We start from the raw sequence: 25,978 nt of genomic DNA on the forward strand, positions 1-25,978 counted from the left end.
ATTGTCACTGCTGTGGCTCAGAGTTCCATCCCTGGCCAGGAACTTCTGTGTGCAGGGGGTGCCGACAAACATTTAAAAAATGAAAATAAAATAAAAAGGCAATTCAGATAGCAGTAACTGTCATGAAATAAATGAGACAGAGAGTAGAGGAACAGAGATGGAATGGAGCTCTGTACATAAGATAATCAGGGGAGTATTTTCCTGGAGAATCAGCATTAGAGCTGAAATCTTACCCCTTAGAAAAAAGGGTCCAGGCCAAGACTGGGGGAAGAGCCTTGAAAGCAAGGAAAAGAGCAAGTGCAAAGGCCCTGACATGAGAATGAATGTGACAGAGAGGAAGAACAGAAAGGAGGCTGGGAGGGAGGAGTAGATGATGGAAAGAGAGACAGCATAGAGTTGGGTTTAAAGAACGTGGACTCGAAAGCTGTGTCTGCCTAGACTGGAATCCCGGTTGCCCCACTTATTAGGATACAGTTTTTTTTTTTTTTTCTTTCTCTTTTTAGGGCCACACCAAGGCATATTTAAGTTCCCAGCTATGGGTCGAATTGGAGCTGCAGCTTCTGGCAATCCCAGATCCTTAACCCACTGAGCAAGGTCAGGGATCAAACCCACTTCCTCATGGATACTAGTTGGATTCTTAACCCACTGAGCTACAGTGGGAACTCTTTCTTTTATTTTTTAAATTGTAATTCTTTTTATTGAATGAAAGATTGTTTAAATTCTCTAGTGTTTTACAATTTTCAAAAGTTTTACACACAGGATTTAATGTAGTCTCATAATGACCCTCCTTGGCTAAGTTTCTTACCTTTTTACCAATGCTTAGTAATTGTAGTAACTCCATAGACACAAATCTTGCAAGGTCATGTTTCAAAAAAAAAAAAAGTCGAATTGCTGACCTAGCCTAATACCATCCTTTGAGAGAAGAAACTGAGGTTTCCTTTAAATTATTAAGTACAGTGTATGAGGACTGTGTTCTTCTTATAAGAGGTTCACAGAATACTTCCAAAGCTGATTTCTGCACTGTTCTCACCCTCAATCCTGGTCCCTTTCCTGGAGGCCACCATTCAGCCCTGGCTGACATTTATTTATGCCTTTATATGTTTAGTCATCCATTTGAAAATACACAACCTTGTCTTTAAAAACATCTTTTAAAAAATTAACCATAAGGTTGCAGGCTCGATCCCTGGCCTTGCTCAGTGAGTTAAGGATCCGACGTTGCTGTGAGCTGTGGTGTAGGTTGCAGATGCAGCTCAGATCCTGCGTTGCTGTGGCTCTGGCATAGGCTGGTGGCTACAGCTCCAATTAGACCCCTAGCCTGGGAACCTCCATATGCCGCAGGAGCGGCCCCAGAAAAAAGACAAGAAAGAAAAAAAAAGAAAAAATTAAAAAAAAGAAAAAATTGTGACAAAAAATACACATAACTTAAAATTACCATCTTAAAAACCATTTTTAAGCACACAGTGGCATTAAGCGCATTCCCATTGTTGAGGCTAGAACATCTTGTCCTTAAACTTTGTTGTTGATTTCACGCTGAATTTTATTTTTTTCCTACTAAGTGTGTCTCGGAGATTTTCCTTCAGCATTTATGCAGCTTTTCCTCATACTTCTTAATTTAGCTCAGCCTTTCATGGTGTTGTAAATAGTTCTTTGAATCCTTTCTATAGCAGACATTAAATTTCTTACAAGTTTTTGCAATTGCCAGAAAACTGAGGTCGTCAATTATCTTCCCCCCCCCCTTGACTGCCAAATAATAAAAACAATCCAGACCCATACTGAGTAAAAGTGCAACTTTTTGTGTCTCCTTGTTGGTTGTAAAGCAGAATGACCCCTTCCTGTTTGGCAGAAAGACACCTTTAAGTCAGAAAGCAAGTGATGGGATATCGTGCCCTAATGATCATCTAAAGTTTCAAGTTTTAAATAAAATCCTTTCAAGTTTTAAATAAAATCCTTTTCAGAATTGCAATCTGCTTCGTCTCCTGTTTGTTTTCCTTCCTTCATAATTTGAAGGGTGCTCAGATGTAGCCTTGATAAGTAATGGCAGTGTGATTTTTAATCAGACACCTGTCTATCCCATCACAACTGTCAGGATTCACAGGGGTCCTGTCACAATGTGGTGTTGCTGGCAGCTGCCCACAGAGCTGAGCAATCTCTTTGTGCCTGAGAGAGTGTGAGAGGGTTAGGCTTTCCCGGAGGTGCCAGCCATGGAATCAAAGCACTGAACCCTCAGTTCCTCCCTCCACCCTGGGTTTTAAGTAGACTGTCCTGTGTGATGTTGTCATGGATCAGTTGAGAGGCTGCATTTGCATAGCTAGGACAGTTGCAAAGCAGGTGCACAAAACAGGCAAATAAGACTAGGAAGGGTTTTATGTTCCTACCATGCTGTACCTTACAGCTCTGGCACTTATTTAATAACTGAAAGTTTGTACCTTTTAACAACCTTCACCCATTTTGCCCACCTCATCACCCCCACCTTTGGCAACTACCAATCTCTTCTCTGTATCTGAGTTGTAAGTGTGTGTGTATGTGTGTTTAGATTCTATATATAAATGAGATCATTCAGTATTTGTCTTTTTCTGTCTGATTTATTTCATTTAGCATAACACCTTCAGGGTTCATCCATATTGTAAATGGCTAGATTTCTTTCTTTTTATGGCTGGATAATATTCCAGTGTGTGTATGATGTCTTTTTTATTCATTTATTCATCATTGAATGCTTATATTGTTTCCATGTTTTGACTATTATAAATAACATTTCAGTGAATGTGGGGGTGCAGGTATCTTTTCAGGAGTTTGATTTCATTTCCTTTAGATTCATACCCAGAAATGGTATTGCTGGATCATATGGTAATTTTATTTTTTTATTTTTTGAAGAGCCTCCATACTGTCTTCTACAGTGGCTGTACCACCAAAGAAAAAAAAAGCAAAGATTTGAAAAGATGTTTTTATAGAGTTCCTGTGATGTGACAACATCACCCAGGACAGTCTACCTAAAACCCAGGGTGGAGGGTTAAGGATCTGGCATTGTCTCTGCAGTGACTGTGGAACCCTGTGTTGCTATAGCTGTGGCGTAGGTCACTTCTGTAGCCTGGATTCGATTCCTGGCCCAGGAACTTCCATATGCCATGGATGTGGCCAAACCAAAAAAAAAAAAAAAAAGGAAAAGGTGTTTTCTTTCATAAACATTCTATGTAAGATTTAGCCATGTTGATTGTCAACATCAAGCATTGTTATTGTTGCTCTGTTGTTATTGTTGCCTCTATGACTACTTACTGGAGTGGCTTTGGGGAAAGGCAAGATTTTTTGATGGGCCTCAAGTCTCTGTCAAAATAATCCCTCCTAGCACTACTCTTTCCTTCACTCTCATCTGTTTGTTTGCAGGTAATTCTCTCTGCCACTGGTTTCTAACAAGGAGGACTCATGAACCACATTTCCACAAACTGGGCCCACTTTCCTACCTCCTCAGGTGAGCTAACCCTATCAATATCAGCTCGACCTGAAAAAATAGAGTTTAGTCTTGGAACGTTTATTTATTTATTTATTTATTTTTGGAAAAGTCATGAATTTTTCTGCCTGACACTAGTGTTTGGTGAGTGTATTAAAGAATGGGGCCTGCTGGGTGTCTTAAAGAGTTGGTGGAGTTGTGGTATGTGTGCAGTAAGGTTCAACTCTCTCATAAATCCTATGATAGGCCGGGTTTTGCTAGATCTTTTCAAAGAAAAAAGGAGACAAAACATAAAACAAACTAATGCTGTCAATAGAAACAAAAAACCTGCCACAAAGGCCCTTACCCAAAGGAACAATCCAAAATCGACCTTCTCAAGAAGACAGGAGGCTATTTGGATATTTTGGGTGGAGTGTGCACAGTTTGGTGCATTAGGAATTCCAAGTTGCCCCAAAGTGAGGGGGGAACAGAAGTTTTGGGCTCTCAAGTGACCCCGTCACCTTTATTGCTCACAGACCATTAATGTCCTCAGTGATACATTGTATACTCTGGTGGGGACAGCCACTGTGTACTTTGTAACTGACCAGTTCCAGACTGTTCAAAGGAAGATGTAATGGATCCTGGTCCCCCAGACTCCCTTCGTTTAGGGATGTTAAGTCATCAGTTGCCATGGCAGCTTGTCCAAAGTCTACCACACCAGCAGGGCTGACAACCCAGCAGGATCTTTGTCCAGGTCTCGTGAGGAGACTGGTGTCCTGGGGCATTGTCAGTGAGAAAGTGGCCTCAGAGCTTGGATTAAATCAAGTTAGTGAGTTTGCTCATAATGAGAGCTGGCATTTATTTAGTGTTTACTATGTACCAAGCCTCATGAGGAATTCTTTACCTGCAGCAGGTCACTTAATCCTTCCAGCACCCCTAGGAGGTGGGTGGTATGATTATCCCATTTTAGAGCTCAGCAAATGGCGGCTTAGAGGGCTTAACCTACCCAAGGTCACATAACAGCTCTCACTCTGGAGCTTACCCAGGGCTCAGCTAACTACGGCCCGGCCCGGCCCGTGGCCCACATCTGATGATTTTAGATGGTTCACACCCAAGAATAGTTTTTACATTTTTGAAATGGTTTGAAAAGAAATTCAAAGGAGAGTGATATTTGGTGACAGGTGACAGTTGTACATAATTCAGGTCTTGGTGTCCATAATCAAAGTTTTCCTATGGCAAAGCCCCTTCATTCCTTTAGGTACTTTTAAGGGCAGCTTTTGCGCTGCAATAGAAATTGAGTGGCCTGCAAAAAGCCTAAAATATTTTACTCTGTGGCCATTTACAGAAAAAGCCCACCCATCCCTGCTCTCAATCATTGTACAATCAATGCCTGTTGATCATCACTAATAATCCTAATCACGCTTCTCTTATACATGCTGCGTCCCAGGCAGCATCCTAGGCTGTTAGAGTTACTCAATAATGGCCCTTTGAATCTAGTGTCATCATTACCCCCAGTCAAGAGGCAGGATCTGGGCACCTTATAGAACACCCACTGCTCTGTGCACAGGAGCCTTCCTTGCCTGCATTTGATGGGGGAGGAGAAGGTGAGACAGAGAGGACCTGTGACACTCCCTGGGTTGCACAGAAAGCTGGAGGTACATGTACGCCAGCCCCCACGCTCCTAAACACCAGCTCAGAGCAGGCCAGCCTCGCCCTTGCCCTATGTCCCACAGGTGAGGTTGTGGCCCTGGGTGACCCTGTGCCCTATTCCAAGCCAGGCACACCATCTTTCATCCTTTGAGAGCCGGCTCCCCTCCTCTCCCCCCCTCTCCATTCCCATTCATCTCTCCCAGCTAAACAGAGCCTCAGTAATGATCTAACTTATATCTGGGGGGTAGGAGGAAGGAAGATTTAGTTCAAAACCGCGTGGGCAAAGGCATCTTCAGTGGTGCGCCTTTTAAGCTTGTTCTAAATCAAGGCTGGGTAATTCCTGCTACACCTCTCCTCCCAGAGCCAGAGGATTCAAATCCCAGCAGGCCCTTCCCCTTTCAAGTCAGATAAGTGGAGGCTCACACAGCATCCGTGAGAATAGTTTTGATGGTCTCACAAGGTGAGAGCCTTTCCTTTCTCTTTGAAGGCATCACTTTTCAGGCATTATTACCGAGTCCCTGTTAGAATAAATACATGTAGTATTTCTTGAAAGCTCTCAAGCTCACTCTACAGATGCATAAGTAAGACATGTCTTTTGGAGGCATGAGAAGAGAAAGGTACTCTTTATATGCTTAAAGCTGCTTCCTTTCCAGAGCCTTCCATCTCATGCTAAAACACTCTCCCCACTTTATCTCCCTCTCTCTCTTTCACAGCTTGCATCAGTTCCAAGAACATTCTCAAGCACCGCATGCCAAAAGCAACCTCATTTATATTTTTGGGACTTGTGTTTATTCCTAGAAATTCTCACTTCCTTTAAAAAAATTGGACAAAACAGAGAATTATACAGGCATCTGAATGTACTGTGAGAAAACTCTGTTGTGTGTATTTAAGCATGGGCTACAGGGAGGAGAGACGCAGGCATTTAACATAGAAGACAAAATATTTTAAAATCCACACCAAGGCAAGGCAGGGTATGAAACCCTATAGTTTATGTTGATTTACAACAACCTGTGAGTGTGCAGAGAGAGATAAATTTGTGGTGTGTGGCTGGGGACAGTTTTCAGATACTCCCTAACCGAGGTAGGATTAGGAATCAGCTTTGAAGTGAGAATAAGATTTATGGAAGAACATTGGGGATGGATTAGCAACAGGAAATGGGCAACGTCATTCAAGAAGTAAAAAGACAAGAAACATGCTTGAATTCCTTACCAAAGGCAGGAAGAGCACAGTTCAAGGGCTGGTGAACTACTGGCCAGGGGCCAAATCTGGCCCACTGCCTGTTTTTATAAATAAAGTTTTACGGGGGCACAGCCATGCCCCCATCTGTTTGCGTATTATTTTTCATTGCTTTGTGCTGCTCCGTGGCAAAGTTGAGTAGTTACAACAGGAACTGAATGGCTATGCAAAGCCTAAAATCTTTATGATAGATCCCTTTCCAGAAAAAGTTAGGAAGATGTACTAGGTAAATAGAATGGAAGAAAAGTTGCAAAAAGGGGAAAGCAAGGAAAGTTTAGAAAAGTAGTATGAGAAAGAAAAGGGAGATGGAGAGAGGTGGAAGGTAAGAGTTTACTAGGTTTTGTTCGTGTGAATGTTGAACCCACTTTCACCTGAATATGGCATCACTGTTGACAGTGCCACTCTCTGTGGGACTGTGGAATCACAGTATGATTACCGTTGGCCAAAGGAACCCTTCAGTAATAACAGCCTGCCCTAAAGGGTTCAGTGTCATATAAAATCTGAAAGTAAAAATTCAAATCTCTGGAGTTCCTGCTGTGGTGCAGTGGGTTAGTGATATGGCTTGTCTCTCTGGTGTTGCATGTTCAATCCTTGGCCCTGGAACTTCCATATGCTGCGAGTGCAGCCCACCTCCCCCCCCAAAAAAGAAAAGAACTTCAATACATACTAATTATACTGTAATACTGTATTTAAAAAAAATTCAAAATTCTACAGAGCTATAGGATGTATGGAAAAGAGCCACATGTGGCCTGAAAGCAAAAACATTACCATCCTGCTTAGAAGTTGCACACTAAATATGACAGCCAGAGCAGCTCACCAGGTTGAATGCATGGGTTAAAATACAGTTGAACATATTTACTTGCTGTAGGACTTCTCATAGCTCTTAATATGTCTCACAAAGCTCTGGGAGTAGAAGAAAAGGCACAGGGCTTCTCAAATTTATTTGACATGAGCCTCCTCGGGATTTTAAAATAAAGCCCATTTTGGGATGCAGTGGCTGAGGCATTATTTTGAGATTAATATATTCATATACAGACTGAATCTTAAAGGTCATGCAGCCCCATGCCTTCCTAATAATGTTATGACTCTTCTTCCCAGGAACTTTATAAAATCAAATTTAGGCTTGACAATTTGTACTATTGATTTTAATGTTGCTCTTGGACATTCGTTCATGGTGTTTGGGTTTAGAGATTTTGTACTTGTGATCTCTAATCAAATTGCAATCTCAGGTCCTGCTTTGCTCTTGGCCTCTGAATTCTCTCCTTCCTGAGAGGGTAATGGCAAAAAAAAAAAAAAAGAAGCTGAAAATGATAAAACTTTGTAATTGGACATTTAAAGGTCAGTTGCTGGAAAAAACGAACCAGCATGTTGCCTCAGTGGTCGTGGAGGATGAGTTTTTTTTTTTTGTTTTTTGTTTTTTTTTTTTAAATACTGTATTTCAAATGCAGCCCAGAATCAGCCTGAATTACCTGAATAGTGGGCTTCCAAATGAATGTTTGGAAATTGGCAATCAGCACAAGTCCACATCTGCTGTGATAAACTCCTGACTCCACTGTGTCCTTGATCATGTGAAGAAGCGTTGCTTATTTTCTTCATAATACTGTCACCTCAATGCAGATTTTGCTTCCTTGGTGACCTGCTTTGCAAACAAGGAAGGGCTTTGCAAAGGTGTACAGGATTTACTCAAAGCTCTAGGATAAAGCCAGTTTATTTTCCTGGAGAGCATTTAAAAGTAACTTTTTAGTGAAGTATAACACACATACCCCCACACACACATCCTAGATTTTCAGTATAGGAACATACCCACATAACCAATATACCTGGAGCAACACTTTGCATCACCTATTTTATATTAAGTCAAGTGCAGCTGTATTATCAAGTAATAGACCTGATATTTCAGAATAAACTGAAATTTCAAGTACTTTTCAGAGCTCTGCGTGGATCACTGCAGGCTCTCTCCTCAGGAGAGCTGGTGTCCACTTCTCAAAGGAAACAAGTGTATTCTGCTATTTGGTGAAGTTCCCAGAGCGGTGACTAGGCAGACATCGGACGTAATCAGCATCACCTTGAGTCCGTACCCTGCGTCGAGCTTCGGATGAGTATTGTTGTGACCGTTCCTGACATGCCTGGGGTAAGTGCACAACTCACTTGAAGCCACTGAGGCTTCCAGGCATCATGTGCGTGATAGAGCTAGGATCCTACCTCCGTCTGAGCCAAACGCCCTTTCTCTTAATCGCTCTGTTCAGCTGCCTCTGTGACATTTCCCTGTTTCCTTTTGTTTGGCGCCAAGTGATCTACAAAAGAATATTGTTATCATTGTTGGAATGAATTGGACATTCTGACTTCTTGCGGGAGCACTTTCAAAGCAGAAAATTCATTTTTAGGATGGAGACACACACCAATGGTCTTGTAACACAGCCCCCTGTCAGTTTTAGAGGAAAAGCAATCCAAGTTGAATTCGGAATGAATTACCTTCAAATGGCCATGCTCTGCAATGTACTACTGTAATCTGGGATATTGCAAGGCAGCTTAATGTGCTGGGTGATGACACGTATGACCATTATGTGGCTCTCCCTCATTGAATGCGTTGGGCGCAACCCAAACCATAAATCTGCCAGCAGACAAAACATAAAATTTACATGCAAGATCAAATCTCCCCTGTCCTGATTTTTATACAAGGGTCACCAGTGGGTAGTAAATTAAGATTCAGAATACAAGTTACCTGCAGGTGCTAAATCACTAGACCATGGCAGGATCATAGCATTTTCTTTTGTTAATAACGTCACTGTTTGTTATCAGAGCCTGTGCTGACATAAAGCACGGGTCACTGTTTGTATAAGGAAAGGTGCCCTTTGTCCCTTAGAGATTTTGGATTTCTTTTGTCAAGTGTACTCACGTGGTTTGCTGGAACAGCAGGCTATCTGGTACCAAGATCTGGATTTGAAAGCTAAACGTAGGAGAACAGACATGCTTGGATGGTCTGTCATACTAATAAATCTCTGGTTGCCAAGAAATTACACATATATTTTAATTTCATTAGCTTGCAAGAAATATTTATTGAGCACCTGCTGCCAGATCCTGTGTTAGGCACTGAGTGTGCAAATAGGAAGACGATGATTCCACTGAGAAATGATCAACCAGGGATCAGTGCAAGAAAATACCACCCTAGGTCATTTAAGCAGGTTGAGATTTGACCCTGGAAGGCAGATGCTGAGAAAATCACAGGAAGCCTTGAAAGGGTTCGGATTTCCTGAGCTCCCCCAGTCAGCAGGAAGGAGGTACCAAGAGTTGGTTGTTACCAGCCCTGCGCCTCAACTGCCTTTTGACACACAAAGACTAGAGAAGGCGTGCTGAACACTGCTGTGCCAAGCCTCATGCTTCTGAGCCCTTCCTTGATGACACACAGCATCATACAGAGGCAGGGAGGTGGTCTCTGCCTCACTCCTGCCTTCCAATGATTTCATGAGTGCAGTTAAGTTGCTGAGTCTAATTTATATCCAGCTGCAAAGGAGTCTGGGAAAAGTCATTTGAAACTCTACCAGGGGAAGGGGGATGGCACATAGATCAGGAGAGCTGGTCTGAATATCTCCCACTGGATGTCAAGCAGGGGGTGGTGTAAACATGAAAACTTCAAGATAATATGTTACAAATAGCCACTGTCCTCTCCCTCAAGTGCTGCAGGAATAGAGGGGGCCAGTGCTCACCCTAGCCCAAGGCACATCTGAGATGCATCTCTTGGTGGGAGATGACTCTGCATTGAATCTCAGAGGGCAAGTAGGAGTTATCCAGGTGGAGGGGTAGAGGAACAGTCCTGGGGCCAGTGTGCAAACGTGGAGGGGTGTGGGCATGTGCGCACGCATATGTGTGTGTCTGCCTCTGCCCACACACATACAAACCATAAAAATTCAGTGTTAATAGATAATAAAGTGTAGAGTGGGTTTTATTAGGAGATGGGTTGGAGAGAGATACAAATAGGATTAAGTTAAAAAGGCCTTGTTTCCCATCCCCAGGAACATGGATTCTCTGAAATGAGTGTTACGAACATTTATTTCCTTTTGTGTATTGTTGTTTGTCCCTCGTACCTTTAAGAGCATTGTTTAATTTTTTCTGGGGAAATTCTTCTCCCTAGTCTCAGTCAGCCTGGCTCAAGAGAGGCTGATGCCACCTTCTGACTGCCGTGAAAGTCATGGTACCCAGGCCTGCCCACCGATAATTGAGTATAGTCCTTGCCATGCAAACAGGAGACTGGAGACAAGTCACAGATAATATGCCCCAGACCTTAGACTCATACTCTCTTTATTAGCATATATAAGTACTTTTAAATCCTCCTGGGGTTGCTAAGTGAAGACACTGGCATTCCCTTGGAGAGTGCCTGAGAACGATATCAACAGGGAGAAAACAAAACCCAGAGCTAGAGAAAGGCCAGGTGCTAGTAATTTCCCTTGGGTCCACCAGCCATTGGGCTTGCTGGTCATCATCTTAACAGCCTCCCCAGTTACCTGAGCCAATATACTCTCCTTTGCTGTTCAAACCATTGGGAATTGGTTGTCAGGTTCAGTGGAAGGAAACTTGAGGATAATTCGGGACCCTTGAAAGGTTTTAAGACAAGGATCAATATGATCAGACAGAGTGAATAGGTCTATGCCTGAAAGCAGGAAGATGAGCCTGGAGGCTACCATGCTCATCTGATGGGAAGACTGTGCACACCAGGCTCAGGAGGGGCAGTGTGGAAGGGACAGACATGGGAAATGACTAGCAGCGAAGATCAGCAGTGCTTGCGACTGCTAATTTTATCTGGGTCGACGGCCACATTCCATAGCCTGGCTTGCAGCTTCACCAGTCATGTGACTTGGTAGCTGCTGCGAGGTGTGTGAAAGGGCTCTGTGCCAACCCTGGTCATGTCTTTAAAACCAAGCTGCATATCCTCCATCTCTTCTTGTCCTCTTCTTCCTCCCTGCCCACTGGTGGACTGACACACAGACCTGGGGGTTGTTGGCCAGCTCAGCCATCCAGGTGAGACCAGTGCTCTGAGGATGCAGGCTGGTAGGGCCCTGGATTCTGATGGCCACATGGAACCAAACTGCCTATCTTCTTGTACCACCCACCACCAGGAAATTTGATCTTGTTTAATACACTTGTTTTTCAGAAGTCACACTGTGGCACAGTGGATTAAGGATCCTGCCTTGCTGCAGCTGTGGCACGGGTTGTAACTATGGCATGGATTTGATCCCTGGCCTGGGAACTTCCACATGCTGGGGTAGAGCCAAAATTAAAACAAACAAATGAACAAACAAACAAACAAAACACTGGAAGCCACTAGTTCTGAGTCTATTGAGGCAGCTGAGTCATTATCCTAATTAACATTCATATTTAAATACAGAGTTTGAGGACAGAAAAAGAATCCAGAGGAATGACTGCTGGGCAGTTTGTGTTTCAGAAAGATTGGTCTGATGGATTTAGAAGGTTTGGAGGACAGCACCAGCTGAGGACTTGGAGGCTGGTCCCATGGCCCTGGGGGAACAATGGTGTTAGCAGATGGGACAGACCGAGAGAAGAGGGGGCTACATATACATGTAGGAGCTAGAACCAAAAGGACCAGATGAATGGCTGGCTAGAGGGTGAGAGGAAAGAAAGGATCAGCTCGCCTTACGCCAGTGAGTGAAAGATGGCACCACTTGCTGAGTTTGGACAGGTGAAGAGAAAGAAGTCAAGGTGGGCTCACTGAGTTTGAACATGGACACCCCAGAGCGGATGCCCGGTAGGTTTTAATGTACAAGGCCCTAAAGCTGAGGGGATAAAGTGGGACTAGAAGTAAAGATCTGAAAGTCAGCTACAGATAAATGGTAATTAAATTCATGCATCTTGAGGGAATTGGATGAGAAGAGGACAAGGTCTAGAGCAGAATTTCACGTGTGTGGCATTTATGAAAAGAGAGAGAAGAGTCCATGAAAGAGACACAAAAGGAGTGGTCAGAGAGGTGGGGAAAGGTGGCAGTAGGAAGAAGGTGGGTTTTGAGAGGAAGAAGGGGTTAGAAATAGCCTTCTGCTGAGGAGCTGGGAGAGGAGACATTCTGGAAATTGTCAAGGTGTGTTGATGACCAGTGGAGAAGTGGGGCCGGAAACTACCCTGGAATGGTTTGAGGAGTGAGTTGGGAGTAAGATAGGCAAGATGGGGTGTAGACAACCCCTTCAAGAAGTTACAAAGGGAAAGGAGGGGGTTCAGTAGCATTTGAAGAATGATATTAGACTCACGATGACACTGTAATTTTTTTCTTTACTGTTTCTAGCTCATACCAGCATGTGAATCATGGGTCTTCATAAAGGCTGTAACATTTTCTCAAGAGGACTCAGAAATGACATATTTTAACATTCTACTTAGATATTACTTGGCCATATAAAAGGAGTCAGCGTCTGGGTCTGTAATACATGTAGCAGATTCACTCCATGCTTTTGTTCAGCCACATGGTATTTACTGTGGACTTACTGTGAGCTTAGCACCATGCTAGATGCTGCTAGGGCTACAGAAGTTGGGTACAATTTCTGTTCTGCAGGGGTTTACAATAACAACATCAGGAAACAGCTCAGCATTTGAACATGACCAAGTGCTCTTGAACACATTTTCTTTTTCTTTTTCTTTTTTTTTTTTTCCTCTCTTTTTAGGGCCTCACATGCGGCACATGAGAATTTCTGGGCTAGGGGTCTAATCAGAGATACAGCTGCCAGCCTACACCACAGCCACGGCAACACAGGATCAGAAATGCATCTGGGACCTACACTGCAGCTGTAGCAATGCTGGATCCTTAACCCACTGAGCGAAGCCAGGAATGGAACCTGCATCCTCATGGATACTATGTCTGGTTCTTAACCTGCTGAGCCACAAAGGGAACTCTGAATACATTTTCTTAATGTGAGTCCGATATGTGCAGTTGCATACCTGGGAGTGTGGAGTGCTAGGTACCATGGGAACAGAGCAGCAGTGAGCTACCTAGAAGCACTCTCCACCTCCCAGAACATGGGCCCCAGAATGGAGAGCAGAGGGGAAGCCGAGCCTTTCCTTCTCACCTCAGGATTAGGCAGGCCTTCCCCAAGGGCATCCAGCCTGGGCACAGGATGAGGGTTGTATTGGCAGAGAGCCACATCAGGCGAAAGAATCTGGCTGTTCAGGGCTCCAGCGGGGGATCAAGGTGGCTTTGGGTGACAAAGAACCCAGGGCTTTGCATTAATTGTCTCATGCTTGTCAGCCTCTGTAGATGAAGCTTCCATAGCTGGAAGGCTCCTTCAGGTTCCAAGGAACAGAGTGATGCACTGTCTTTCTCAGGTGATGTTAAGGTCGAGGAGGGGTATGGGGAGTGGGTGGGGAGGAGTTAGTTTAAGGATCAAGTGTAATCAATATAGAAACTTTGGTCCAGGTCCCAGGAGGCCAAGGCCATCGTGGAGGACACAGCAGGAGTTCTATGTCTGATGCAGGTTTCCAGGGCAGTAATAATGATAAATAATCATCACCAAAGGCATTCATAGTTATTCAAAGCTTATTGCATTTTATGCACTGTGCTAAGAGCTGGATATCCACCACTTTTTTTTTTATTTTATTTGTCGAATAGGTAATAGAGTCACAATTCTGAACAGATACATGGATATTCCTATCCCCTGGGTGATGAGCCTATGAATGATTTTGGTATAACCTTGCAGAGATATTTTATGCTTACATAAGCAAATATCTATGTTTATTCTTTATCCTTATCTTGTTTCTTTTTAAAAACATAAACAGAAGGATTCCATACACCTGTTCTGTACCCAGAATTTTCACTTAACAAGGTACTATAACTTGTGATTCTTTCCAAGTCAGAAATAAAAGAACCCATTTATTTTTGTTTACTTTGGGGAAGATAGCCTTCTATTACATTATTTGGAGTAACATACTCTGTACTGTTCTCTCTTAAAAACCATTGTTTCCATTCGTTTGCAAATACATTATCATGCTGCAATGAAAAACCTTGCACATAAGTCATTTCCCAATGCAAATAAAACTGTAGGATGAAGTCCTAGAAGTGTAATTAATGTGTCAAAGGGTATGTGCCCTTGTGATTTTGGTAGTAATGCTGAAATGTCCTGCGTGGTCATCACATTTATTTATACAGCCTGCCACCCTGTATCTATTCCCCACAGCACAATGGGTTTTTCAACTTTTGTGTTGTCCACAAGCTAGGTAAAAACTGATGTCTTAGTCAAATTACAAAAGACATTTCTCTTATTCTGAGCAAGCATCTTTTTGTGTGTTTGGAAATTTGGTACTTGGATATATATGCTTTTTTCTGCTTTGGGGTTGTCTCTTTGTCTTGAATTTCCGGATATTCTTATTTATGAAATAAGTTGACTTTTTGTCTGTGATGCAAGTTGTTGATCTTTCGCCCAGTTTGTCTGTTGGTCTTTTCATTTTGCCATGCAGATTTTTTAAAATTTGTGTATAACTGAATTTATCAGTCTTCTCTATTTTGTGCTGTATCAGGATGTCTCCACTGTGATGTTATAAAAATGTACTCCAATTTTTTTCCCAGGGCTTCTATGCCTTTATATTCATACTTCCATCTTTGATCCATTACATTTATTCTGCTATAAGGTGTAGATACATGTTCTGGGTTGTGTATTTCTGATGGCTACTGGCTTAGCCCAGCACCATTTATTGAAAATCACTCTTTTTTTCTCACTGATTTGAGACGCTTCATTTATTATATGCCATTGTTTCATTTAGTTCTCACAAGCCTTTGGAGTTAGTGTTGGTCTCTCATTATACCGATGTGGTAAGTGAGGCTTGGTGAGGCTACGTAACCTGAATCACACATCTGGATAGCCAGGGTTTGAGTCTAAGTGGCCCCTATGCTACTCTAGTGGCCACTATGCTGTACTTCACTACAAAGCAATTCTAGAAGTTTCCTAGACAGGGGCTTTTACTTCTGCTTGACCCCAGTGCCCTCATATTATTGTTGCTTTCACTTATCTGTCTCCAGTGCTACTATTCCAGCCACTATTTACTGAAGTCCTATTTCTGCAGCTTTTGGACTCACATGCTTTAAAAGCGAGACTGTTTGCATCCGCCTCCAGCTGGCCATGAGAGCACTCTTGCTGAGCAGAGCTCTCAGGCAAGACTGCCTTCTAGTCCATGACCAGCTGGCTGTGTGTAGATCCACTGCCCACTCCATGGGTAGCCACAGCCAAGGTCAAGGGGCCATACTAGGTAGTGCCAGCCACCTGCAGAAAAGGAGGGACCTCCAGGCTGTGGCTTCTCAGAGTGGGGCACTCTGCTCATCTGACGAGGGGTGTGAGCCATGTTCAGCCTTCCTGGTCTGAACAAAGTCATGTATCCTCTGTACAGATCAGAACTCTTTGGATTGTAAGTGACAGAAACCCAGCTTGAACTTATGCAAATGGGAAGTTTCTCTTCTAATCAAGTCACAGAAAAAGCTGTGATCTTACAGAATTCAGGACCCTTAAAACCATCAAGTGTCTGTGTGTCTGTCTTCTTTCCCCTTGTGACTACTTCTCTTTCTGCAAGTGCATAATTTCAGAAAAGGCAGTTCTGAGCTTACAATATTACTGTTCACAAATTTTGGGGAAAGATTCTGATAGGCTGGACTTGGGACATAGCTCTTTCCTAAAACAATCACTGTGTCCAGTGAAGAGAGGCATGGGCTTTATGACTGGCCCACTTGGCCAAGGGACCACCACCTGAGTGAGGGTGAGTGAGTGAGATTGTGGGATATTCCAGCCAATAAAATTGTGTGGCTGGAATAGAGAGGGAACGAAGGGGATAACTTTTAGCGAAGGCCATCAGGCAGAGCAAGAGAACAGATTGGTTCCATTTGGTTCAAAGCCAGAGCAAAGTACTTTTCTGGCATTATTTAATTTTGGCGCCAAATACCACCTCCTTCTCTCCTTCCTGTTTCTAGAAAGGTGCTCATTCTACTTAGCCGTTCCCATGAATTTTGCATCAACGGTTCAACAGTTCTCTTTTTGATTTGTGCCTACCAGTTTGTCTCAGATAAATTTATTCACCTATTTACAGATCTTCTCCTTCAGTAAACTCACCTTAAATTCTCCTCTGTGCAGGTGGGTTATTAGCTCTGTTACCATTAATGTGGGATTGGAGATTCACAGTTTAGCAATGCTCAGTATGGGAGGTCTTAGGAGAAACAGAAATCACTGCAGCCATGGAGTTTCCATAGTGGTTCAGCAGTAACGAACCTGACTAGTATCCAGGAGGACTCTGGTTCAATCCCTGGCCTTGCTCAGTGGCTTAAGGATCTGGTGTTGCTGTGGCTGTGCCGTAGGCCAGCAGCTACATCTTTAATTCGGCCCCCAGCCTGGGAACCTCTGTATGCCACAAGTGCAGCCCTAAAAAGACAAAAAAAGAAAAAAGAAATTCCCTGCAACCAGCTCAGAATGGTGGGAACCAATTAAGGGACATTGAAAATGAAAAACCTCAGAAAGGGACCAGAACCAAGCCTAGAAAGCATTTAGCAATTCTGTACCTCTCCTGACTGCCTCTGCCCCTGGGCCTTTTTCCTTCTTGAGCTCAGCTGACTGCCTCTCCCACTGGCCACATGGACCCTCCCACCCTCATCTCTGGAGTTTTGCATTGTAGCTCTGGATACCTACAGGGACCCACTCTTATCAGTTTGCTGGAACTGCCGTAATGGAGTACCATCAGCAATGGAAATGTGTTGTCTCTCAGCTTTGGAGGTTGGAAGTCCTAGATCAAGAGGTCCATGAGTCTGGGTCCTTCTGACTGCCATGAGTGAGAATCTCTTCCATATCTCACTTCCAGCTCCCAGTGGTTTGCTGTCAACCTGTGTGTTCCTTGGCTTGCAGAAGCATCATCCCATCTCTGCCTTCATTTTAACATGGGGGTCTCCCTGTGTGTCCTGTCTGTGTGACCAGATTCTCCCCCCTCCTTTTTTTTCTTTTTACATCCATACCTGCAGCAAATGGAAGTTCTTGAGCTAGGAGTCGAACTGCAGCTGCAGCTATGCCACAGCCACGTCAACACCAGATCCGAGCTGCATCTGTGACCTACACTGCAATTCTGAATCTTCAACTCATTGAGCAAGGCCAAGGATTAAACCCACACCCTCAAGGAGACACAACATTGGGTCTCTCACCCATTGCACTACCATGGGAGCACCCAGATTTCCCTTTTTTATAAGGATGCCAGTCTGATTGGATTAGGGCCCCTCCAAATGACCTCGTTTGAGCTAAGTACATCTGCAGGGGTCCTATTATAAGTAAGATCACATTCTGAGGTACTGGGGGTTAGAACTTCAACAGGTAAATTGAGAGAGGGGTTGTAGTTCAACCTGTAAGACCAACTGATTGTCCACATTCTGAAGCTCCAGAAGAAGGGAGCTGACCTTTCCATCTTGAGTCAGGTGGCAGCTATCTACTTCTGAGTCAAAACAGTGGTTTAAGGGTTGAGAGAGGTGGCATCCACCCCTCTGGGTTGGGAAGCTTTCCAGAAACCACAACAAAGTTTTGCTCTATTAGCTCCAAACATTACCTTTTCAAATCTACTTCAAAACTTCAAATTCATGAGTGGTGGACATTATGGTGATGAATTAGCAGAGAGCTGTTAAGACTGTCCTCAACAAACTGGTAACCAAAATAAGCTTGCCCTGCCCAAACTGGGACCCCAGGTCACATTCCCTGAGCTTGGTTATGCCTGGAAAAATGTGCTCCATTTATTCAAATACCTGTTTTCTTATTTTCCCAAAGAAAGGAATGCACTTTGTTTCATGTTATAAATGTTCTTTTTGTTTGTTTTTTTAAAGAAAAATGAATAAGACAAAATACTAAGAAGAAAGTATCAAGCACTCCTAACTCTACCTGCCTTAAATAAACAGTTAACCGTTTGGTGCACTTTCTTCCATTCTGTTGTTGTTGATGTTATTATTATTATTTGTCTCTTTTTAGAGCTGCACCTGTGACACATGGAGGTTCCCAGGCTAGGGGTTGAATCAGAGCTGTAGCCATCGGCCTATGCCACAGCAACTCCAGATCTGAGCTGTGTCTTTGACCTATACCAAAGCTCATGGCAATTCCTGATCCTTAACCCAAAGAGCAAGGCCAGGGATCAAACCCACGTCCTCATGGATACTAGTCAGATTTGTTTCCATTGAGCCACGACGGGAACTCCCATTATTATTATTTTTTAATGGCTGCACCCGTGGCATATGGAAGTTCCTGGGCCAGGGATTGAATATGAGTTATAGCTGTGACTTACACCATGGCTGCAGCAATGCTGGATCCTTTATCCTGCTGCACCAGGCCAAGGATCAAACCTTCATCTCAGCAGCCACTGGAGCCACTGCAGTTGCATTCTTAACCCACTGTGCCACACAGGAACTCCTCTTCCAGTCCATTGTCATTTACAAATAAATAAATACGCAAATGCATGCACCCATGTGTTAATGTATTAATGGGATTGTATTATATATAAATTTGCCCTTTTTGCTAAAATGTTATTGATGTCATTCCACATTAATCTCTGTGCATCTACATCAACTTTGTAAAATAGCTCCCTGGCATTTCATAATATATTTGCCTCTATTAACGGATAGTTGAGGTTGCTGTCAAATTTGTATTAGTGATTATCCTTATCCATGTGTCTTTATGAATTCCTAGAAGGAGAATTGCCAGGTCAGAGGGTGTGCTCTGCCTTAGAAGGAAAAAGAGTAGGATGGGAAAAGCAGTAGCCTGACAGTCACACCCTCTCCCCACTTCTGAAACACACACAGACATTTAGAGAAGAGCTCATTTTGAGTAGCATCTAGTAAATGAGACAATGTGGTTTTCCTGGTAGGGTTCTCACTTGGCTGGAGTTTGCATCGGGTTGCTTTTGTCACTGGGCAGTTTCCTTTGCTTTCTTATATCAGTTTACAGCCTCAAGCCCCATGATCCTGAGGTAGCAGGAGCAGACCGGGCAATTAGGCACCCACCCACCGGAGAAAGTTTTGTTCCATTTCTGGTCTAGTTGCAGATTTCTTCTCTTCCTGTGTCTAGGCTGAAACTTTGCCTGTGAGATGGTCTGATGCCTGCTTAGCCCACACTGGGTGCCAAGTAGAGCAGGTGGTGGGTCTGCTGTGGCCCCAGAGGCTGGGGAGGACAGGTTTTATGTTGACTGGACTGGACAGGCAGTTTCCTCCTTTAAGCCACCTGTGAACCTACAAAATGGTAACAAGAGGCAAGTCAAATGGCCCCTTGGTCTCCAGGAAAATGTCCTGGTGTTTCTGATTTTCAAAGCATCTGCATGGCACAGGGGGATCAATATGTGGCATGTTCTTTAAGCTGGTCTTACCTGTAATGTTGCTGCCATCTGTTTCCAAATCACCTGCACATGACAGATGATAAAAATTAGGCCCTTGTGACATCTGAGTTGAGAGAGGGTGCTGGCAGAGGAACTCTGCAGGGGGGCAGTGAAAGGGGTATGTGCGTATGGGGGCACATGTGCCCGCTCCTATGCACACATGTGTGAGATGCACACCCATATCCATAACCATCAGGCACACTGTTAATGCATCATCAAGAGATTCCCCCCACCAGGCACAGTTGTACAGCTTCTTAAAAGCTTTGCATGAGGAGTTTCCATTGTGGCTCAGCAGGTTAAGGACCCGACATAGTCTCTGTGAGGATGTGGCTTTGATCCCTGTCCTCACTCAATGGGTTAAGGATCTGGTATTGCAACAAGCTGGCTCAGATCCAGTATTGCCAGAGCTGTGGCATAGGCCTCACTTGCAGCTCAGATTTGACCCCGAGCCCAGGAACTTCCATATGCTACAGGTGCAGTGGTAAAAAGAAAAAAAAAAAATGACACAAGCATATATTTTTTAAAAGTGCCCCCTTACTCACTGTCTTCCCTGTAATTCATCCTGAGTTTATTGTGATTAATGACAGGCTTTGTTTTCTGTCAGCCATTCATCAGCCCATCCCTGAGTCACAGTGATGGTGCCTCAGGGGAGTAATGGAGAAGACCAAGGGAGAGCGGGTCCACCAGGCACTGGACACAGTGGTCTCTAGGGGAGGAGGAGGTGCTAGCATGTTGCTCAGAAAAAACCTGTGCTATAGGATGTGGAGTCAGAGAAATAGATGAAGCAAATATAGAGAGATCCTGACAAATGCACATTTAAGTCATGTTTGTAGAGAGACTGGACTATGCTAATCTTACCATTTGTAAGATAAATTTTACATACCCAGAACTTACCAGGCATCTGGCATCAGTGCTCAATGCTTACAGACATCATTTCATTAAATACTCATAAAAAGCCTCGGTGGCATTGTTAGTATTTTTCCCATTTTACAGACAAGCTGAGTCTAGAAGTTCTATCATGTGCCCAGGATCACACAGCCATGATTTCCTCCCATTCCTCTCAGATTTCAACACCCCTGTGTCCTCAGCCACAGTCCCATATGGTCTCACAAGTTCATGTACAGTGTTTGGTTTTGGGCAGAATGGTTTTGCTTTTCTGAGACAATAATGAAGTCTAGGTGAACATCATCTCACCACTCATACATTTCCTCTCAACACTGGAAAGATGATTCTTTCCTTCAAAGGGTGAGATGATAACAGTAGTTGCTTATAATAATAGTTTAGAGTTGGCTAAACATGGACTGGGGGCCAGTTTTTGCATGAAGTCCTTGACATATATTATCTCATTTAATCATTATATAACCCTGCGATAGATACAGTTATGGTCCCTACAATTTCCAAAAATGTTGCCTCTTTACTTCTATTTTTTTTTAAATCCGCCTCTCTGTGATTAGAATCCAGGCTTCTTGAGGGCAGGAAATATTTTTGCTGGTTCACTGACAATTACTAGCATCTCACCCAGTGCCTGACAGATGATGAGGATTCCATAAATCATCATTGAATCCAAGAATGACTCAGTATTTTAGGGACAATAAGTGAAGCCTGGAGAGATTGGATAACTTGCCTGATCTGCAGGCTGACTAGTAAGCTGAGTGCCAGGAGCACTTTGTTACTTTATATACTCTTACTTATGTAAGTAAGAGTTAACTTCACTGATGGATGCAACTAGAGATTCTCATGCTAAGTGAAGTCAGAAAGAGAAAGACAAATACCATATGATATCACTTATATGCTGAATCTATAATATGGCACAAATGATCCTATCTACAAAATAGAAACAGACTCCCAGACCTAGAGAACAGACTTGTGGTTTCCAAGGGGGAGGGGGAGGGAGTGGGATGGACAGGGAATTTGGGGTTGCAAAGTATAAATACTTTGTAGTTGCTAAATATGAATACTTTGTAGTTGCTAAGTATGAATACTTTGTAGATGCAAAGTATTACATTTAGAATGGATAAGCAATGAGGTTCCAATGTACAGCACAGGAAAATATATCCAATCTCTTGGGATAGACCATGATGGAAGATAATATAAGAAAAGGAGTGTGTGTGTGTGTGTGTGTGTGTGTGTGTGTGTGTGTGTGTGTGTGTGTGTGTATAGATGCCTGGGTCACTATGCTATACAGCTGAAATTGACACAATGCTGTAAATCAACTATACTCTGTTAAAATAAAATAAACAACTGCACTGACTACAAGAGGACTAATGAGGATGGTTACGATTAGGGGAGATCAGAATTTTAGGGCAGATTTTGGAAGACTCTGAACTGTTTCACCTTGGGTAAGCAGTGAGTATCACCTGTGAAGATCATTAAGCCAATTACTTTTCGGGAGCGGGGCTACACACCTGTGGGCATGCTGGCCTCAAAGTCCATGGTCCTTCTCTGGTTGGGATGCCTCGATCCCAGCCTAGGAGTTAGAGCAAGCTGCACTTTAAACTCGTTTTTACCCACAGTGAGAAACATCAAGGTTCCTATGTGAAAACTGTATAGTTGTTATGCAAGAAGGGACCTGGTTTCCCAGGTATTTCTTGCTCTGAAGTTGGTCTCCTAATGAGACCACTGAACATCATGCCATGTGGCTCTGCATGTGAGACCGCTGTGCCCAGACATATCTTTCTCCAAATCCAGCAGGGGAACCTCAAGGATGACATTTGTAACAAAAAGTTATTGGGTTACTGCAACGCAGACCCCAGAGACTGGCTCATTTCCACTGCCTGAGCAGTCCCCTTGCTTCTGGACAGGGGCTGGTGAGACTAGGCCAGGATGGGCCAAGAAGGTGCCTAATGTGGGCTGCAGATGAGATATAGCTGATTTGCAAACAGGCACTGGCTTCTTTTCTCCTTGTCCCTTTTAGTCCTTTGTTACCTAAATATATTAGGCATTCAGTGAGTTCTTTCTCCATTACTAGCTGTGGTGCTAAGTCAGGGTTTCTCATTCTGGACACTCATGGCATTTAGGGCCGGACCATTCTGTGGTGGTGGAGCTGCCCCGAGCGTTTAGTGACATCCCCTGTCTCTACTCACTAGAGGCCAGTAGCACTCCCTTCCCATTTGTGATGATGGAAAATGCCCAAGACATGCAAAATCACCCCCAGATAAGCATCACTGTGCTAAGTAACTTATATACATTTTAGAGTTTAATCCTCTACAGCCCACTAGCTCTTATTCCCCATTTGCAGGGTTGGAGACTAGGGCACAGGGAAGTTCAGTGTTACACCCAGATTCCACATCCAAGAAAGCAGGAATGTTTCCCCAGGGCTGAGATTGGTTTGCTTATTTATTCAAGTACAGTTGACGTACAATATTGCATTAGTTTCGGGTATGCAGCATAGGGATCCATTATTTTTACATATTATATTCCATTTAGTTTATTATAAGATAATAGATATAATTCCCCGAGCTATATAGTAAATCCTCGTTGCTTATCCCTTTTATACATAGTAGTTTGTATTTGTTAATCCCATACCCTTCATTTGTCCCTCCCTCCTTCTTCTCCACTTTGATAACCACAAGTTTGTTTCTTATAAGTGTGTGTCTGTTTCTCCTTTCCATATACATTCATTCACATTATTTTTTAGGTTTTTAGCAGTGTTCTCTGTCACCTTGAGAAGTACAGTAGGGTCTTAGTGGAAGCCCGGGTTGCCTGCTTGAGCTCAGCAATCTATATTGAAGGAGAGGCTTCTCATTTGTTCTGTTCATTTGCTTGGCACATATGTTTCTGGAGCACCTACAATGTGGCAGCAGTGCTCTGGGTGCTGAATGGGATACAGCAAAGAATGAAGTCATATATATCCCTGCTTTGTAGGGTTTCAAATATACAAAAATGAAGCATTTCATTCCCTGAGCCCTCAGGATGTGTGAAGGGTTGGCATCCCACCTCATCACATAGGTGATGGTGTGTCACCGTGCTTTTCTTCCTATTATTAGTACTGATATTATTGACATTGTACTAATAGTGATCTCAGTTGAAGAGCTTTACTCCAGCCAAGCTATGAATTCCTGAGCACTGTCATTCTCCCTTTAGAACTAAACTCTCTACAGCTTTGGTAGAAATTGAAGTAAGGCTTATGATCAGAAAGCATATGTATTTTTAATGCCATCTTGCAAAGTAGCTGCTCAGCATTTTTTTCAAGTCCAATCAGTTAAACTTTTTTTCTCAACTTCTCTCCCTTCCTGTGTAAACAGTGAGGTTTTGATGTTCTTGTGAGTCATTTAATAATAAAGACATGGATCTTGCCCATTCAACCTCTCTCCTAATGGGCTAGAGTTGAGGTTGTAATGTTTTTTCTCAAATTTTGTTTCATTTTAGGTTCAATGTGAATTCTTACCATAAGAGCACACACATAAGTTTCTAACACTTATGGAAGTCTTTTGATAAATGGTACCATAAACACAGGCAATTTTCTGCCTCATGTTCGTAAGCTTTTGAAATTTACAAGGTTTCTCTTTAATACAATTGTCTCTGCCAGCTAACAGGCAGTTTTACAGTCTATCCGTATTTATCATTAGGATAAAAAATAGCCTCACCTTAGAGTCTTTATTCTCACAGGAACATAAATAATCCCAAATAACCAGCAATATCTTGGCCAGAGCTTGCTTTGGTAGCTCTGGGGGAAATCATTTCTATTTTGCTAACTGTTAAACTCGTTTCTACCACCTGCATTTGAGTTTTGAGACACCTGGGCAAATTCTAAAATGTGTGCTATGAATCTGATTAATATGTCCAAAAATGTCAAAATGTGGTTTTGAAATAATTGGTACATGTTTCAAGTTCCTCCAAACCCTTTCCACACCTTTCTACTAGGCTGCACTGGAGGAAAGGCAGAGTCAAGCATTCAGAGTGGCCAGAGTTTTCAGGTTCCACGTGAGACTGTCACAGCTCACAAACTCACAGAATTGTTGAAAATCAAGTTACCTTTCTCTTACATCAGTACAATTGGTCAAACATTTCATCATCCTATTAAGACTATAAGATCAAATCAGCTTGACTCCCAAATGTGTAAATCAAACTATTTCAGTAGTTCTTTTCTTCTTTTTTTTTTTTTTTTCTTTTTACAGCTGCACCTTTAGCATATGGAACTTCCCAGGCTTGGGGTCAAATTGGAGCTGTAGTTGCTGGCCTATGCCACACCCACGGCAACACCAGATCCAAGCTGCATCTGCAACCTACACCACAGCTTGCAGCAATGTCAGAGCCATAACCCACTGAGCTAGGAGAAGGATCAAACCTGCATCCTCATGGACACTATGTCAGGTTCTTAACCTGCTGAACCGCAACGGGAATTCCTCAATAGCTCTTAATAGTCATTTTAAAAACAGATTTTTGGCTCCTATTGTATGTACAACTACTACCAACATGTTATATAACAAGATAGATACAAGTGTAGCAGGAGATATAGTAAATCTTAGGTGGGTAAAAAATTATCTTTCCCTATTGGCTATTATTTATTGGCTGTAGCTCACAAGCCACTTTATCAAGACTGTTTCAGCTTTATACTACTACAACAGGTAATAGGAAAATGACAGACTTTAACAAGATCAACTTTTCTTCCACATTTAAAAAAAAAGTCTGGAGGTGGCAGATTGACGATTGAGTAGATTTCCCTGTGCTATACAGTAGGTTCTAGTTAATCAGCTATTTTATACAGTAATGTGTATATGTTGTTATTCCCACCCTTGCAGTTCTTCCCTCCCTCCAGTGGATGCACCAATGGTAACCATAACATTGGTGCTGAAACCTGTGTGTTTGTTTCTGTTTTTTAAACCGTTTTTATTAGATTCCACATATACATGATGTCATATGATATTTGTCTTTCTCTTTCTGACTTATTTCACTCAGTATAATAACCTCTAGGTCAGTCCCTGTTGCTGTGAATGGCATTTTTTATGGTTGAATAATATTCCACAGTATGTATGTACTGCATCTTCTTTATCTATTCCTCTGTTGATGGACACTTAGGTTGCTTCCATGTCTTAGATATTGTAAACAGTGATGCGATGAACAACGCGGTGTGTGTATCTTTCAGAATTAGCATTTTCCCTGGAAATATGCCCAGGAGGGGATTACTGGATCATAAGGTAGTTTTATTTATTTATTTATTTTTTTATTTTTTGTCATTTGTCTTTTTGTCTTTTGTTGTTGTTGTTGTTGCTATTTCTTGGGCCGCTCCCGCAGCATATGGAGGTTCCCAGGCTAGGGGTTGAATCGGAGCTGTTGGATCATAAGGCAGTTTTAGATTTAGTTTTTTAAGAAACC

At 42.8% G+C, this 25,978-nt stretch overlaps 1 long non-coding RNA gene across 3 annotated transcripts in view; it reads left to right on the top strand.

Moving 5' to 3' along the window:
- The window catches only part of LOC146397390 (uncharacterized), a 270,646-nt gene that overhangs the window by 173,279 nt on the left and 71,389 nt on the right, over positions 1–25,978 (top strand). Inside the window, exons 3-5 of one of the 3 annotated variants that reach the window (XR_014823546.1) lie at positions 3,379–3,463; positions 5,785–6,042; positions 8,227–8,438. This is a non-coding gene — a long non-coding RNA (uncharacterized LOC146397390). The remainder of the gene's footprint in view (positions 1–3,378; positions 3,464–5,784; positions 6,043–8,226; positions 8,439–25,978) is intronic. The other 2 variants (XR_014823545.1, XR_014823547.1) reach the window with 2 other exon arrangements.

The sequence above is a fragment of the Sus scrofa genome, chromosome 13 (genome assembly GCF_054392235.1).
Source record: "Sus scrofa isolate SSC_HxYL_T2T_F1_AM1 chromosome 13, Sscrofa_HxYL_maternal_Yorkshire_Landrace_v2.0, whole genome shotgun sequence".
NCBI classification, from domain to species: Eukaryota; Metazoa; Chordata; class Mammalia; order Artiodactyla; family Suidae; genus Sus; species Sus scrofa.